We start from the raw sequence: 16,738 nt of genomic DNA, 5'->3' as shown, positions 1-16,738 counted from the left end.
CCTCGATTCCAGAACAGAACTCTCCCTCATCTCCCTCCCCTCCTCATCTCCCCTCATCTCTCCCCTCATCTAATCTCCCCCATCTCATCTCCCCTCATCTAATCTCCCTCATCTCTCTCTCCTCCCCTCATCCCCTCATCTCTCCCCCCCATCTCCCCTCCCCTCATCTCTTCTCCTCCTCCTAGGTTCCAGGCATGTCTGTACTTTGCTGCTGTCTTCCAGGCCATAGCCTGTGGAATCCACTACCTGGCCTCTGTGTTCCTTGTGGAGAGGCCAAGCTTTGTCTGTGCACCGCCCGGTAACGTAACTGACGTCCTGTATGGGAACTACACAGGTGCTTCCCTGGAGGAGGTGCTACCGTTCTTTAAACCGGCGAACGGGCCCATGGTGGTGCGGACGGCAGAGGGCAAACAGTGGGAGCTCAGCACCTGCCAGCGAACCCAGCGGATGAACCCCACAGACTTTACCTACGAGCAGCTCGTCAACAGGACGACAGAGAAGTGTGACAGCAACTACCATTACGTGTACGACCACAGCGAGGTGTATCAGAGCATCGTGACAGACTGGGACCTAGTGTGTGACAGGGAATGGCTGGCCAAGCTGTGTCAGCCCACTTTTATGATGGGTGTGCTGGTCGGAGCGCTGGTGTTCGGGGACATCGCTGATAGGTAAGAGGAGCTTTCCTCACCAACCTATTCCTAAATATGGGGAATGTGTCTGCCCCCTGCGGTGCCCCTGTGCCACTCCCCAGATGTGCCCCTGTACCCTGTCCCTCCCAAGCTGTGCCCCTGTATCCTGTCCCTCCCCAGCTGTGCCCCTGTACCCTGTCCCTCCCCAGCTGTGCCCCTGTACCCTGTCCCTCCCTGGCTGTGCCCCTGTGCCACTCCCCAGATGTGCCCCTGTACCCTGTCCCTCCCACGCTGTGCCCCTGTATCCTGTCCCTCCCCAGCTGTGCCCTTGTATCCTGTCCCTCCCCAGCTGTGCCCCTGTGCCCTGTCCCTCCCTGTCTGTGCCCCTGTACCCTGTCCCTCCCTGGCTGTGCCCCTGTGCCCTGTCCCTCCCTGTCTGTGCCCCTGTACCCTGTCCCTCCCTGGCTGTGCCCCCTGTGCCCTGTCCCTCCCTGTCTGTGCCCCTGTCCCTCCCTGGCTGTGCCCCTGTACCTCCCTGGCTGTGCCCCTGTACCTCCCTGGCTGTGGCCCTGTCCCTCCCTGGTGTTAGGGGTGAGGGTTTATGGGCCTGGTGTGAGGTTTATGTGCCTGGTGTTAGGGGTGAGGATTTATGGCCCTGGTGTGAGGGTGAGGGTTTATGGGCCTGGTGTTAGGGGTGAGGGTTTATGGGCCTGGTGTTAGGCGTGAGGGTTTATGGGCCTTATGTGAGGGTTTATGGGCCTGATATGATGGTTTATGGGCCTGGTGTTAGGTGTGAGGGTTTATGGGCCTGGTGTTATGGGTGAGGGTTTATGGGCCTGATGTGAGGGTTTATGGGCCTGGTGTTAGGGGTGAGGGTTTATGGGCCTGATGTGAGGTTTATGGGCCTGATGTGAGGGTTTATGGGCCTGGTGTGAGGGTTTATGGGCCTGGTGTGAGGGTTTATGGGCATGGTGTGAGGGTTTATGGGCATGGTGTGAGCGTTTATGGGCCTGTGTGAGGGTGAGGGTTTATGGGACTGGTGTTAGGGGTGAGGGTTAATGGGCCTGGTGTTATGGGTGAGGGTTTATGGGCCTGATGTGAGGGTTTATGGGCCTGATGTGAGGGTTTATGGGCCTGTGTTGTGAGGGTTTATGGGCCTGAGGGTTTATGGGCCTGAGGTTTATGGGCCTGTGTGAGGTTTATGGGCTGGTGTGAGGTTTATGGTGTGAGGGTGAGGGTTTATGGGCATGGGTGTGAGGGTTTATGGGCCTGGGTGCTGAGGGTGAGGGTTTATGGGACTGGTGTTAGGGGTGAGGGTTAATGGGCCTGGTGTGTGAGGGTTTATGGGCCTGGTGTGAGGGTTTATGGGCCTGGTGTTAGGGGTGAGGGTTTATGGGCCTGATGTGAGGGTTTATTGGCCTGATATGATGGTTTATGGGCCTGGTGTTAGGTGTGAGGGTTTATGGGCCTGGTGTTAGGGGTGCGGGTTTATGGGCCTGGTGTTAGGGGTGATGGTTTATGGGCCGGATGTGAGGGGTGAGGGTTTATGGGCCTGGTGTGAGGGGTGAATGTTTATGGGCCTGGTTTTAGGGGTGAGGGTTTATGGGCCTGGTGTGAGGGTTTATGGGCCTGATGTTAGGGGTGAGGGTTTATGGGCCTGGTGTTAGGGGTGAGGGTTTATGGGCCTGGTGTGAGGGCTTAAGGGCCTGGTGTGAGGTTTTATGGGCCTGGTGTTAGGGGTGAGGGTTTATGGGCCTGATGTGAGGTTTATGGGCCTGGTGTGAGGGTTTATGGGCCTGGTGTGAGGGGTGAGGGTTTATGGGCCTGGTGTGAGGGCTTAAGGGCCTGGTGTGAGGTTTTATGGGCCTGGTGTGAGGGTTTATGGGCCTGATGTGAGGGTTTATGGGCCTGGTGTGAGGGTTTATGGGCCTGGTGTGAGGGTTTATGGGCCTGATGTGAGGGTTTATGGGCCTGATGTGAGGTTTATGGGCCTGGTGTGAGGGTTTATTCTCAGAGGGTCCTTAGAACCACCCTCCTCATCTCTCAAACCCATCAGTCTTCATGTCACTTCTTTCTCAGGCCAGAACAGAAAAACAGTATGAAAGTGTGTGTTTGGGTAACAGTGTGTGTGTGGGTTCAGAGAGGCTTTTCCGTGAGTGAACCTGACACTACGGGGTAACTGCCAGTCGACAGCCAGAGAGACAGTTTAAGGCTCTTGGTACAGTGTGAACATACAAGACCCCTGGCAGGATAACGCCCAGTTGTCCAGACAGGACAGGAGAGTACTGCCAAAGCCAGAAGAGGCACCTGGATCCAGCTACAGCTAGGTCCCTAGCCTGAGTCATGGTCTATGTGTCCACTATTTAGAGAATGGGGCACTCAGTTGAACCCTCATGCCCACAAACCCAAGCCCTGAGCTGGGACTGAGGGGTGAGGGTGTGCCTATCTGGGCTATATCGTTATGGGCTGTTGGATAGTTTTTGAGATTCTAAAAGGCATTTTAGCCTCTTATTTGTGACTGATAGTGATGACCCATGCAGAAGAGTGGCCTGTGGTGTTGTGAAACTGTAGTGTTGTGAAACTGTGGTGTTGTGGACTGGAACCTATATATTACCAGTTCAAAGTTCCATCGTGTGTTCTCTACCAGTCAATATGGTGGGGTATAGGACAGCATGGCATTAAGAGATCACATCCTATTCAGTGAAGGGGAAGATGACGAGTTAGATTGTTTCGTAGTTAGACTACTAGACTACTTCCATGCTCATACACTGGGGCAGTATGAATGTGTCATTAGCCAACTTGTTCATTGATTTTGTTCCATCTAGTCTGGCGGCCTTGAGTCACATGCAGGCACGTACACACACAAACAAACACACAACCTACACACCTATGAACTCAGCCACTACTGTTGTATAGCGATGTAGAATTTCAACCCAAACTGCTGCTCTGTGGCTGACCCTGTGGCTGACCATGTGGCTGACCCTGTGGCTGACTCTGTGGCTGACCCTGTGGCTGACCCTGTGGCTGACTCTGTGGCTGACTCTGTGGCTGACTCTGTGGCTGACCCTGTGGCTGACCCTGTGGATGACCCTGTGGCTGACTCTGTGGCTGACCCTGTGGCTGACCCTGTGGCTGGCCCTGTGGGCTGGCCCTGTGGCTGACCCTGTGGCTGACTCTGTGGCTGACCCTGTGGATGACTCTGTGGCTGACCCTGTGGATGACTCTGTGGCTGACCCTGTGGATGACTCTGTGGCTGACCCTGTGGCTGACCCTGTGGATGACTCTGTGGCTGACCCTGTGGATGACTCTGTGGCTGACCCTGTGGCTGACCCTGTGGATGACTCTGTGGCTGACCCTGTGGATGGCTGTGGCTGACCCTGTGGATGACTCTGTGGCTGACCCTGTGGATGACTCTGTGGCTGACCCTGTGGATGACTCTGTGGCTGACCCTGTGGATGACTCTGTGGCTGACCCTGTGGATGACTCTGTGGCTGACCCTGTCTGTGGCTGACCCTGTGGATGACTCTGTGGCTGACCCTGTGGATGACTCTGTGGCTGACCCTGTGGATGACCCTGTGGATGACTCTGTGGCTGACCCTGTGGATGACTCTGTGGCTGACCATGTGGCTGACCCTGTGGATGACTCTGTGGCTGACCCCTCTGTGGCTGACCCTGTGGCTGACCCTGTGGATGACTCTGTGGCTGACCCTGTGGATGACTGTGGCTGACCCTGTGGATGACTCTGTGGCTGACCCTGTGGATGACTCTGTGGCTGACCCTGTGGATGACTCTGTGGCTGACCCTGTGGATGACTCTGTGGCTGACCCTGTGGATGACTCTGTGGCTGACCCTGTGGCTGACCCTGTGGCTGACCCTGTGGATGACTCTGTGGCTGACCCTGTGGATGACTCTGTGGCTGACCCTGTGGATGACCCTGTGGATGACTCTGTGGCTGACCCTGTGGCTGACTCTGTGGCTGACCCTGTGGATGACTCTGTGGCTGACCCTGTGGATGACTCTGTGGCTGACCCTGTGGATGACTCTGTGGCTGACCCTGTGGATGACCCTGTGGCTGACCCTGTGGCTGACCCTGTGGCTGACCCTGTGCTGCTTCCAACTTGTTGTCTAACAAAATTTTAACCAATATTTGTTCTGTTCTAGATCAATGCCTTGAGTCACATGAAGTCACGTACTATCACAACAAACAAACCGACTCAATCACAACTACTGTGTGGCGATGTGCAATTCCCAGTCAGCAATACAATACTTATTATTTTGCGCTCACATCATATGAGCTTGTGTGACGTTGAATAGTTTTCTCTCAACTCTTCCGATGTCGTCAGATACAGTAGATAGCAGAGGGCCTTTTTTGTAAATACATGAAGTAAGTCTCTTCCTCTACAACAGGGCTGTCAAACAGACGGCCAAGCGGGCGGTTTGAGTAAAAGTGTACTCAAAATGACTAAATCCAAACTGTGTAGAAATGATAATTGACCTACATTCACACAGTGTTGAGTGTGTCCAGCTCGCTAATAATAACTGATATGACAGTCCGGGAGCATTGAAAATTCCTAAAATGATGGATAAAAGGACTGTTTTCTGACAGAATGTGGCCCCCATGGCAAAATTAGTTTGACAACCCTGCTCTAGAACTTATGGCTCAGTCAGGATGACAGTCAGCCACAACACAGGACTTGGTGTAACTATTTAACTGTACACCCTAACAAGTAATCCTAACTTTTCACATTCTCTCTCTCTCTCTCTCTCTCTCTCTCTCTCTCTCTCTCTCTCTCTCTCTCTCTCTCTCTCTCCTCTCTCTCCTCTGTCTCTCTCTCTCCTCTCTCTCCTCTCTCTCCTCTGTCTCTCTCTCTCCTCCTTGTCTCTCTCTCTCTCTCTCTCTCTCTCTCTCTCTCTCTCTCTCTCTCTCTCCTCTCTCTCCTCTGTCTCTCTCTCTCCTCTCTCTCCTCTGTCTCTCTCTCTCCTTTGTCTCTCAGGGTTGGCAGGCGGAGGATCCTGATGATCACCAGCCTGTGCCAGTTTGTGTTTGGTATAAGCGTGGCATTTACGGGGAACTACTACCTATTTATGTTCATACGCTTCCTGCTCGCCATGGTGAGTGTGTGTGTGGAGAGGAATGTAGTGTAAGGCATGCAGTAAGAAGACACTCAATAAAATATTATCTTATTGAGAAACTTTACTTGACATTTCAAACTAATCTCCCATAGACATACTGTGAGTTCTTGATATATGCAGAAGTCAAGTTCAGGAATGCAGTTCTATTCAATACATTAGTTAGTATTCATACAGTATTTGTATTTGTCAGTATTAGATTGTGTGTCTAAAAGGAATGGCAGGCTGTACTGGAGGGAAAGGGAGAGGGTCGTTAATATTTGCAGGCCACAAGGCTATAAAATGTTGCTTACATAGTAGGTCCAATGTTGTGCTCAGACACAAACCCTCCCTGTGCTGCTCATAACAGAACACATATACACACATTCTCAGTCTTACAGCCAGGTGTCTGTTCAACCGTACATTCTCTCTGACCATTGGGCATATTCTGTTGTTTGTATTGTGGTCTGTAAACCCTGTAAGAGTTACAGATTTGAAAGGCCGTTTTAGAAACCACAAGCACAACCAACAAGACTATTTCCTGTGTATATATGTTACCGTGTGTGTGCATGTTTATGCCAATGCTTGTATGTCTGTGGGCTAATATCTGGGTCATTCCCTGAGGATAAGGTCTAACCACAGTCTGCTCTCATGATCTTTTTACTAAACACACATCAGAGGATAACACACATCAGAGACTTGCGTCAGGCATTAGATTTATGCATCAAGACTAAAGTGTGTGTGTGTGTGTCGCTCTGTCTCTCTGTGTGTAGCCTATATGTGATTTGAGGCTCTGGCCCCGTGTTGTGTTCTAATGTCCCCCCTCGGCAGGTGTCTAGTGGCTACCTTGTGGTGGTGTTTGTGTACGTGACCGAGTTCACTGGCAACAAGGTGCGCACGTGGACCTCCATGCACGTGCACGCCGCCTTCGCCGTGGGCGTCATGATGGTAGCAGTCATGGGCTACCTGGTGCGGACCTGGCGGAGCTATCAGATCCTCCTCTCCACCTGCACCTCCCCCTTCCTCTTCTTCTGCTGGAAGTTCCCAGAGACGCCCTTCTACCTGATGGCTAAGGGGAGGCTCCAGGAGACCCAGGTCTTGCTGGACTCCATTGCCCGCTTCAACGGGCTGGAGCCTGGCCGCCTGAAGGCCGAGGACCTCCTGGAACCCGAGGAGGCTCTGCTGGAGAAGGAGGTGGCAGGGGGGTAGCCCAGCCGGCAGAGCCCGAGAAAAGCTAAGCATCCTGGACCTGTTTGGGACATGGAGGATGGGGTGGAGGACAGTGACGGTGGGGGCCGTGTGGTTCATCAGCAGCCTGGGCTACTACGTCTTCTCCCTGGGCTCTGTTAACCTGGGGGGCAACCAGTACATCAACCTCTTCCTGGCTGGTGAGACTGGGATGGGGGTGTGTGTGCGTGGGGCATATGATGTGTATGTACTGTGTTAGGGGTGATTATAGGAGTGACCACCAAGCTGTATATATTTACTTCCCTATCAAGCAAAACTGTATACATATAGTACATGTAGATGGTCATGGACAGATGGGCATTCTATACACTGAACTACAGCTGCTGAACTCTACTACTGTATATGTGGCTGATGTTGATACCGAGACAGTATAGGCTGGCTGAGGTAGCTATAGACAGACAGACAGGGAGTGTTGTGTGGTGCTGCTGCTAGCTGGTGTTGCTGCTGCTAGCTGGTGGTGCTGCTGCTAGCTGGTGGTGCTGATGTTAGCTGGTGCTGCTGCTAGTAGGTGTTGCTAATTCAGGCTCCTACAGCGACAGACAAAGGTGTGTTTATACAGACACAGCTGCTTTTGGCCTTGTAAACACGGTCTGTGCCTGGTCTGTCCCATGGCTCCGCCTGTTGACTATTCTGTGTTTACTATTTCTATCTTACAGGAAGGATACTGGACAGAATACTGCTTTGGGCTTTAAGTTAATGTCTGGGCACCTTTACTGTAAACAGACAACTGTTTCAAACTGGATGTGCCGTTGGATATACACATAGTTTTAAAGTCATTACCTAATGTGTGTGTTGTGAGCAACATAACTAGTTTTCTCCAGTTCTTGTTTCATTAAGGGCAGATCAGGGACATTTCCCAAAAACATCGTAAGCACTAAGATAATCTTTCGTACATTTCGTTTCAGTGGAATTACAATGCTTTTGGGACCTGCCCAGGTCAGGAAGATACTATGTCTTCTTTAACCATGACTCACTCTGTTAGACACAAAAATATCTCACTTCTGTAGATTTCTAGGCTCGGTATTTGTGGGATGTAATGAGGGCAATGAGACTAATGTAATAAGCCTTTATTGTGTTTGGAAGATAGAGCCACAAACCCCACTTCCTGCTCAGAGTAAAGCCTAGCTGTCTGTGGCCCTCTTTTGGCTGCACTTTAGATCAATTGTGAAACTCAGAGGAAGTGCCATCTAGCTGTTTTCTCTATGCTCTTAAGTATCAAGGATTAAACAGTCTCGTCACCAGGACTTTTCAGTCAAATTACGGGCACTGCTGGCCCAGTTCCAGATGTCACCTCACAGAATGTCACAATGCCAGCCATGTCCGCTGCCTTGCTCTGACATCCTTTGTGATGGTCTGTTTCCAGGTGCGGTGGAGTTCCCCTCTTACCTGATTGGCTGTTATGCGATGGACCGGGTGGGCAGGAAGAGGACATGTGCCCCGGCTCTGCTGCTGGCAGGAATGGCCTGCATGCTCATCATTGTGGTGCCAAACGTATGTACAAGTAATCCCATGTGTGTGTGGGTGTATGGGAGAGTGTGTGAGCTAGAGAGAAATCAAAGGATAGGAGCAAGTGTGACAAATCTCTTAAAGCCACTATCATTAAAACAAGGAAAGGAGCCAAGATTATACCACAGGGTCAGCCTACCCTGACTACCTGGTCTTATTTACCCAGAGTGCACAGTGATATGAATTGCTCCATTGAGCTAATCCAATCTGTCCCGTCCGTCTTAAGTCAGTCTTGTGTGTTTTGACACATGCTACACATCCTCACTGCAGAACGTTTCAAACCTAACCCTGGAGAGCCGTCTGCAACAGATGGATGGGGTGTAACCATTCAGGATTCATTTTAGTACAAATGGCCTGTGCACAGGAGTTTACATGCCCGGACCTAAACCCTTCACCTTAAACCTATCTCTAACAGTAACCTGACCAACACTGGCCAATGTGTGTGCATGTGCACGTGCGTGTGTGTTTTTAAGTGGTGGGATTCAACAGGTTTGTTCCAGCAGCAGCCAATAGTTTTCTGCCCTCAGCAGGGAGGGATCTCCATATCTGTTACTAATGGGCCATAGCCAGGCACATACACAGATGGGCTCTATCTTTAGCCAAAGGGCCAAGAAATCAACCTGCTCCTCCAAACGCCAGTACACCGCCCTGTCCACAGCAGCCGCAGGTACCAGAGAGAGAGAGGCCTGTTATAGTATAGTCTACTGTGGATTTGCTGCGTCATGGAAACAGCCTGAGTTATAGTACTGCAGGTGCACTAGGTCAGATTGGTTGAGCTGGAGGAGAGTTATACTGCCATACTCCAGCCCAGTGTTCACTTGGTACTATTTCTTTATTTAGTCATTTTGACTATAAAACCATTAAAGTCTTAGTAACATTTTTGTAATTTGAATAATGATTTAGTCTAGTTATTGTCAAAATTATTTTAGTCACCTAACATTTTAGTCACCTAACATTTTAGTCACTAATGCCCTTTCTTTTTAGTCATAATTTTAGTCATAATTTTAGACACATCACATTTGTATTGCCTCATTAACCCACAGAACAAATGAACCACTGACTTCCATGTTCCCAAACATACATAGCCTTGTCCTACCAACATATGTTTCTGCATAAAATCCTATCGCATGATTCTCTTCCCAGAAGAACACATTAGTCTGCAGCAGATTAAAAATCACACCCCTTGACAGGGCTCTAACATTTCCCCCTGTACCACTCTTTCAGTTGGTGGCACCAGCCCATGATATGGTCTCCCCAGTTCTCTTTAGTGGGATAATGCAACAAAAAAAGTGTTATCATTAAAATCAAATCAAGAATGTATTTTTCACATGCTCCGAATACAACAGTTGTAGACCTTAATGTGAAATGCTTACTTACAAGCCCTTAACCCACAATGCAGTTCAAGAAATTGAATCAAACAGAAAGTAACACAAGAAATGCACATATTATTCTGACATTTCACATCCTTAAAATACAGTGCTGATCCTAACTGACTAAGACAGGTCATTTTTACTATAATTAAATGTCAGGAATTGTGGAAAAACTGAGTTTAAATATATATATAGTGGATATATTGCGATGATACTCTTTCAGTGCATGAGCACTGGCATCCATCCAGCCAAAGACCGAGAGGATTGAGGAAGAGGAGAGGAGAAAGAGGGGAGGGGTGGTGGGAACAAACTGAATTTCGTCCTTCACTGGGAGAAAAGCTAACTTTTTTTTTTAAAGATCACACTACTATTTCTCAGTTTAAAGATCATAGCTTATTTCCTCGGGTTGAAATTATGTATTCCAGCTCTAACTAGTTGTTAACTGATTCAGGGCTAAGGTAATGCGTTAGTGTCTGTGATGTGATTGGCTGAGTAATCAGGAAACAGATGTTTGGAATTGTTTACAGTCTTATTGATTGCTCTCTTCTCGCTCTCTATTGCTCACTCTCTGTCTATCCTCTTCCCCTCTCTTTCTCTGGTACTTCCTGTCTCCCCTCCATCTCCTTTGTTCTCCTTCTTTTTGTTCTTCAGGACATCGAGGTGTTAGCCATCTTCCTCAGTATGACAGGGAAGTTTGCTATTGCCATCGCCTTTGGCCTCATCTACTTGTACACCTGTGAGCTCTACCCAACCATCATCAGGTACAGTAAACACTGTGAGCTCTACCCAACCATCATCAGGTAGAGTAAACACTGTGAGCTCTACCCAACCATCATCAGGTACAGCACACACTGTGAGCTCTACCCAACCATCATCAGGTACAGTAAACACTGTGAGCTCTACCCAACCATCATCAGGTACAGTAAACACTGTGAGCTCTACCCAACCATCATCAGGTACAGGAAACACTGTGAGCTCTACCCAACCATCATCAGGTACAGTAAACCATACCCAACCATCATCAGGTACAGTAAACACAGTAATCATCAGGTACAGTAAACACTGTGAGCTCTACCCAACCATCATCAGGTACAGTACACACTGTGAGCTCTACCCAACCATCATCAGGTACAGTAAACACTGTGAGCTCTACCCAACCATCATCAGGTACAGTAAACACTGTGAGCTCTACCCAACCATCATCAGGTACAGTAAACACTGTGAGCTCTACCCAACCATCATCAGGTACAGTACACACTGTGAGCTCTACCCAACCATCATCAGGTACAGTAAACACTGTGAGCTCTACCCAACCATCATCAGGTACAGTAAACACTGTGAGCTCTACCCAACCATCATCAGGTACAGTAAACACTGTACAGAGCTCTACCCAACCATCATCAGGTACAGTAAACACTGTGAGCTCTACCCAACCATCATCAGGTACAGTACACACTGTGAGCTCTACCCAACCATCATCAGGTACAGTAAACACTGTGAGCTCTACCCAACCATCATCAGGTACAGTAAACACTGTGAGCTCTACCCAACCATCATCAGGTACAGTAAACACTGTGAGCTCTACCCAACCTCAGGTACAGTAAACACTGTGAGCTCTACCCAACCATCATCAGGTACAGTAAACACTGTGAGCTCTACCCAACCATCATCAGGTACAGTAAACACTGTGAGCTCTACCCAACCATCATCAGGTACAGTACACACTGTGAGCTCTACCCAACCATCATCAGGTACAGTACACACTGTGAGCTCTACCCAACCATCATCAGGTACAGTAAACACTGTGAGCTCTACCCAACCATCATCAGGTACAGTACACACTGTGAGCTCTACCCAACCATCATCAGGTACAGTACACACTGTGAGCTCCACCCAACAATCATCAGGTACAGACAGGACACACTGTGAGCTCTACCCAACCATCATCAGGTACAGTACACACTGTGAGCTCTACCCAACCATCATCAGGTACAGTACACACTGAGCTCTACCCAACCATCATCAGGTACAGTACACACTGTGAGATCTACCCAACCATCATCAGGTACAGTACACACTGAGCTCTACCCAACCATCATCAGGTACAGTACACACTGTGAGCTCCACCCAACAATCATCAGGTACAGACAGGACACACTGTGAGCTCCACCCAACCATCATCAGGTACAGTAAACACTGTGAGCTCTACCCAACCATCATCAGGTACAGTACACACTGTGAGCTCCACCCAACAATCACCAGGTGCAGTACACACTGTGAGCTCCACCCAACAATCATCAGGTACAGTACACACTGTGAGCTCTACCCAACCATCATCAGGTACAGTACACTGTGAGCTCTACCCAACCATCATCAGGTAGAGTAAACACTGTGAGCTCTACCCAACCATCATCAGGTACAGTACACACTGTGAGCTCTACCCAACCATCATCAGGTACAGTAAACACTGTGAGCTCTACCCAACCATCATCAGGTACAGTACACTGTGAGCTCTACCCAACCATCATCAGGTACAGTAAACACTGAGCTCTACCCAACCATCATCAGGTACAGTAAACACTGTGAGCTCTACCCAACCATCATCAGGTACAGTAAACACTGTGAGCTCTACCCAACCATCATCAGGTACAGTACACACTGTGAGCTCTACCCAACCATCATCAGGGTACTGTGAGCTCTACCCAACCATCATCAGGTACAGTAAACACTGTGAGCTCTACCCAACCATCATCAGGTACAGTAAACACTGTGAGCTCTACCCAACCATCATCAGGGTACACACTGTGAGCTCTACCCAACCATCACAGGTACACACTGTGAGCTCTACCCAACCATCATCAGGTACAGTACACACTGTGAGCTCTACCCAACCATCATCAGGTACAGTACACACTGAGCTCTACCCAACCATCATCAGGTACAGTACACACTGTGAGATCACAACCATCATCAGGTACAGTACACACTGAGCTCTACCCAACCATCATCAGGTACAGTACACACTGTGAGCTCCACCCAACAATCATCAGGTACAGACAGGACACACTGTGAGCTCCACCCAACCATCATCAGGTACAGTAAACACTGTGAGCTCTACCCAACCATCATCAGGTACACTGTGAGCTCCACCCAACAATCACCAGGTGCAGTACACACTGTGAGCTCCACCCAACAATCATCAGGTACTCCACCCAACCATCATCAGGTACAGTAAACACTGTGAGCTCTACCCAACCATCATCAGGTACAGTACACACTGTGAGCTCCACCCAACCATCATCAGGTACAGTACAACAACCATCATCAGGTACAGTACACACTGTGAGCTCTACCCAACCATCATCAGGTACAGACAGTAACACTGTGAGCTCTACCCAACCATCATCAGGTACAGTACACACTGAGCTCTACCCAACCATCATCAGGTACAGAGCTCTACCCAACCATCATCAGGTACAGTACACACTGTGAGCTCTACCCAACCATCATCAGGTACAGTAAACACTGTGAGCTCTACCCAACCATCATCAGGTACAGTACACACTGTGAGCTCTACCCAACCATCATCAGGTACAGTAAACACTGTGAGCTCTACCCAACCATCATCAGGTACAGTAAACACTGTGAGCTCTACCCAACCATCATCAGGTACAGTAAACACTGTGAGCTCTACCCAACCATCATCAGGTACAGTACACACTGTGAGCTCTACCCAACCATCATCAGGTACAGTAAACACTGTGAGCTCTACCCAACCATCATCAGGTACAGTAAACACTGTGAGCTCTACCCAACCATCATCAGGTACAGTAAACACTGTGAGCTCTACCCAACCATCATCAGGTACAGTAAACACTGTGAGCTCTACCCAACCATCATCAGGTACAGTAAACACTGTGAGCTCTACCCAACCATCATCAGGTACAGTAAACACTGTGAGCTCTACCCAACCATCATCAGGTACAGTAAACACTGTGAGCTCTACCCAACCATCATCAGGTACAGTACACACTGTGAGCTCTACCCAACCATCATCAGGTACAGTACACAGAGCTCTACCCAACCATCATCAGGTACAGTAAACACTGTGAGCTCTACCCAACCATCATCAGGTACAGTACACACTGTGAGCTCTACCCAACCATCATCAGGTACAGTACACACTGTGAGCTCCACCCAACAATCATCAGGTACAGACACTGTGAGCTCTACACATCTGTACAGACACTCCACCCAACCATCATCAGGTACAGTACACACTGAGCTCTACCCAACCATCATCAGGTACAGTACACACTGTGAGCTCTACCCAACCATCATCAGGTACAGTACACACTGAGCTCTACCCAACCATCATCAGGTACAGTACACACTGTGAGCTCCACCCAACAATCATCAGGTACAGACAGGACACACTGTGAGCTCCACCCAACCATCATCAGGTACAGTAAACACTGTGAGCTCTACCCAACCATCATCAGGTACAGTACACACTGTGAGCTCCACCCAACAATCATCAGGTACAGTACACACTGTGAGCTCCACCCAACCATCATCAGGTACAGTACACACTGTGAGCTCTGTGAGCTCCCCAACAATCATCAGGTACAGACAGGACACACTGTGAGCTCTACCCAACCATCATCAGGTACAGTACTGTGAGCTCTACCCAACCATCATCAGGTACAGTACACACTGAGCTCTACCCAACCATCATCAGGTACAGTACACACTGTGAGCTCTACCACAACCAACCATCATCAGGTACAGTACACACTGTCAGGTACAGAGGCTGAGCTACCCAACCATCATCAGGTACAGTAAACACTGTGAGCTCTACCCAACCATCATCAGGTACAGTACACACTGTGAGCTCTACCCAACCAGGTCAGCTCCACCCAACATCATCAGGTACAGTACACTGTGAGCTCTACCCAACCATCATCAGGTACAGTAAACACTGTGAGCTCTACCCAACCATCATCAGGTCAGTAAACAACCATCAAACACTGTGAGCTCTACCCAACCATCATCAGGTACAGTAAACACTGTGAGCTCTACCCAACCATCATCAGGTACAGTACACACTGTGAGCTCTACCCAACCATCATCAGGCTCTGAGCCTACCCAACCATCATCAGGTACAGTAAACACTGTGAGCTCTACCCAACCATCATCAGGTACAGTAAACACTGTGAGCTCTACCCAACCATCATCAGGTACAGTACACTGTACCCAACCATCATCAGGTACAGTAAACACTGTGAGCTCTACCCAACCATCATCAGGTACAGTAAACACTGTGAGCTCTACCCAACCATCATCAGGTACAGTAAACACTGTGAGCTCTACCCAACCATCATCAGGTACAGTAAACACTGTGAGCTCTACCCAACCATCATCAGGTACAGTACACACTGTGAGCTCTACCCAACCATCATCAGGTACAGTACACACTGTGAGCTCTACCCAACCATCATCAGGTACAGTAAACACTGTGAGCTCTACCCAACCATCATCAGGTACAGTAGAACACTGTGAGCTCTACCCAACCATCATCAGGTACAGTACACACTGTGAGCTCCACCCAACAATCATCAGGTACAGACAGGACACACTGTGAGCTCCACCCAACCATCATCAGGTACAGTAAACACTGTGAGCTCTACCCAACCATCATCAGGTACAGTACACACTGTGAGCTCCACCCAACAATCATGCAGTACACACAGCTCCACCCAACAATCATCAGGTACAGTACACTGTGAGCTCTACCCAACCATCATCAGGTACAGTAAACACTGTGAGCTCTACCCAACCATCATCAGGTACAGTACACACTGTGAGCTCCACCCAACAATCATCAGGTACAGTACACACTGTGAGCTCTACCCAACCATCATCAGGTACAGTACACACTGTGAGCTCTACCCAACCATCATCAGGTACAGACAGTACACACTGTGAGCTCTACCCAACCATCATCAGGTACAGGTACAGCTCTACCCAACATCATCAGGTACAGTACACTGTGCGCTCTACTCAACCATCATCAGGTACAGTACACACTGTGAGCTCTACCCAACCATCATCAGGTACAGTAAACACTGTGAGCTCTACCCAACCATCATCAGGTACAGTACACACTGTGAGCTCTACCCAACCATCATCAGGTACAGTAAACACTGTGAGCTCTACCCAACCATCATCAGGTACAGTAAACACTGTGAGCTCTACCCAACCATCATCAGGTACAGTAAACACTGAGCTCTACCCAACCATCATCAGGTACAGTACACACTGTGAGCTCTACCCAACCATCATCAGGTACAGTAAACACTGTGAGCTCTACCCAACCATCATCAGGTACAGTAAACACTGTGAGCTCTACCCAACCATCATCAGGTACAGTAAACACTGTGAGCTCTACCCAACCATCATCAGGTACAGTAAACACTGTGAGCTCTACCCAACCATCATCAGGTACAGTAAACACTGTGAGCTCTACCCAACCATCATCAGGTACAGTAAACACTGTGAGCTCTACCCAACCATCATCAGGTACAGTAAACACTGTGAGCTCTACCCAACCATCAGGCTCTACCCAACCATCATCAGGTACAGTACACACTGTGAGCTCTACCCAACCATCATCAGGTACAGTAAACACTGTGAGCTCTACCCAACCATCATCAGGTACAGTACACACTGTGAGCTCTACCCAACCAGCATCAGGTACAGTACACACTGTGAGCTCCACCCAACAATCATCAGGTACAGACAGGACACACTGTGAGCTCTACCCAACCATCATCAGGTACAGTACACACTGTGAGCTCTACCCAACCATCATCA

At 49.2% G+C, this 16,738-nt stretch overlaps 1 pseudogene; it reads left to right on the top strand.

The window, feature by feature from the left end:
- The window catches only part of LOC127931293 (solute carrier family 22 member 16-like), a 20,603-nt pseudogene extending 4,496 nt beyond the window's left edge, over positions 1-16,107 (top strand).
- Positions 16,108-16,738: the final 631 nt, after the last annotated feature.

The sequence above is a fragment of the Oncorhynchus keta genome, chromosome 8, assembly GCF_023373465.1.
Source record: "Oncorhynchus keta strain PuntledgeMale-10-30-2019 chromosome 8, Oket_V2, whole genome shotgun sequence".
In the NCBI taxonomy this organism is placed as follows: Eukaryota; Metazoa; Chordata; class Actinopteri; order Salmoniformes; family Salmonidae; genus Oncorhynchus; species Oncorhynchus keta.
Note: the sequence above shows the minus strand (reverse complement) of the source record. Positions and strands in the feature narration are given on the sequence as shown.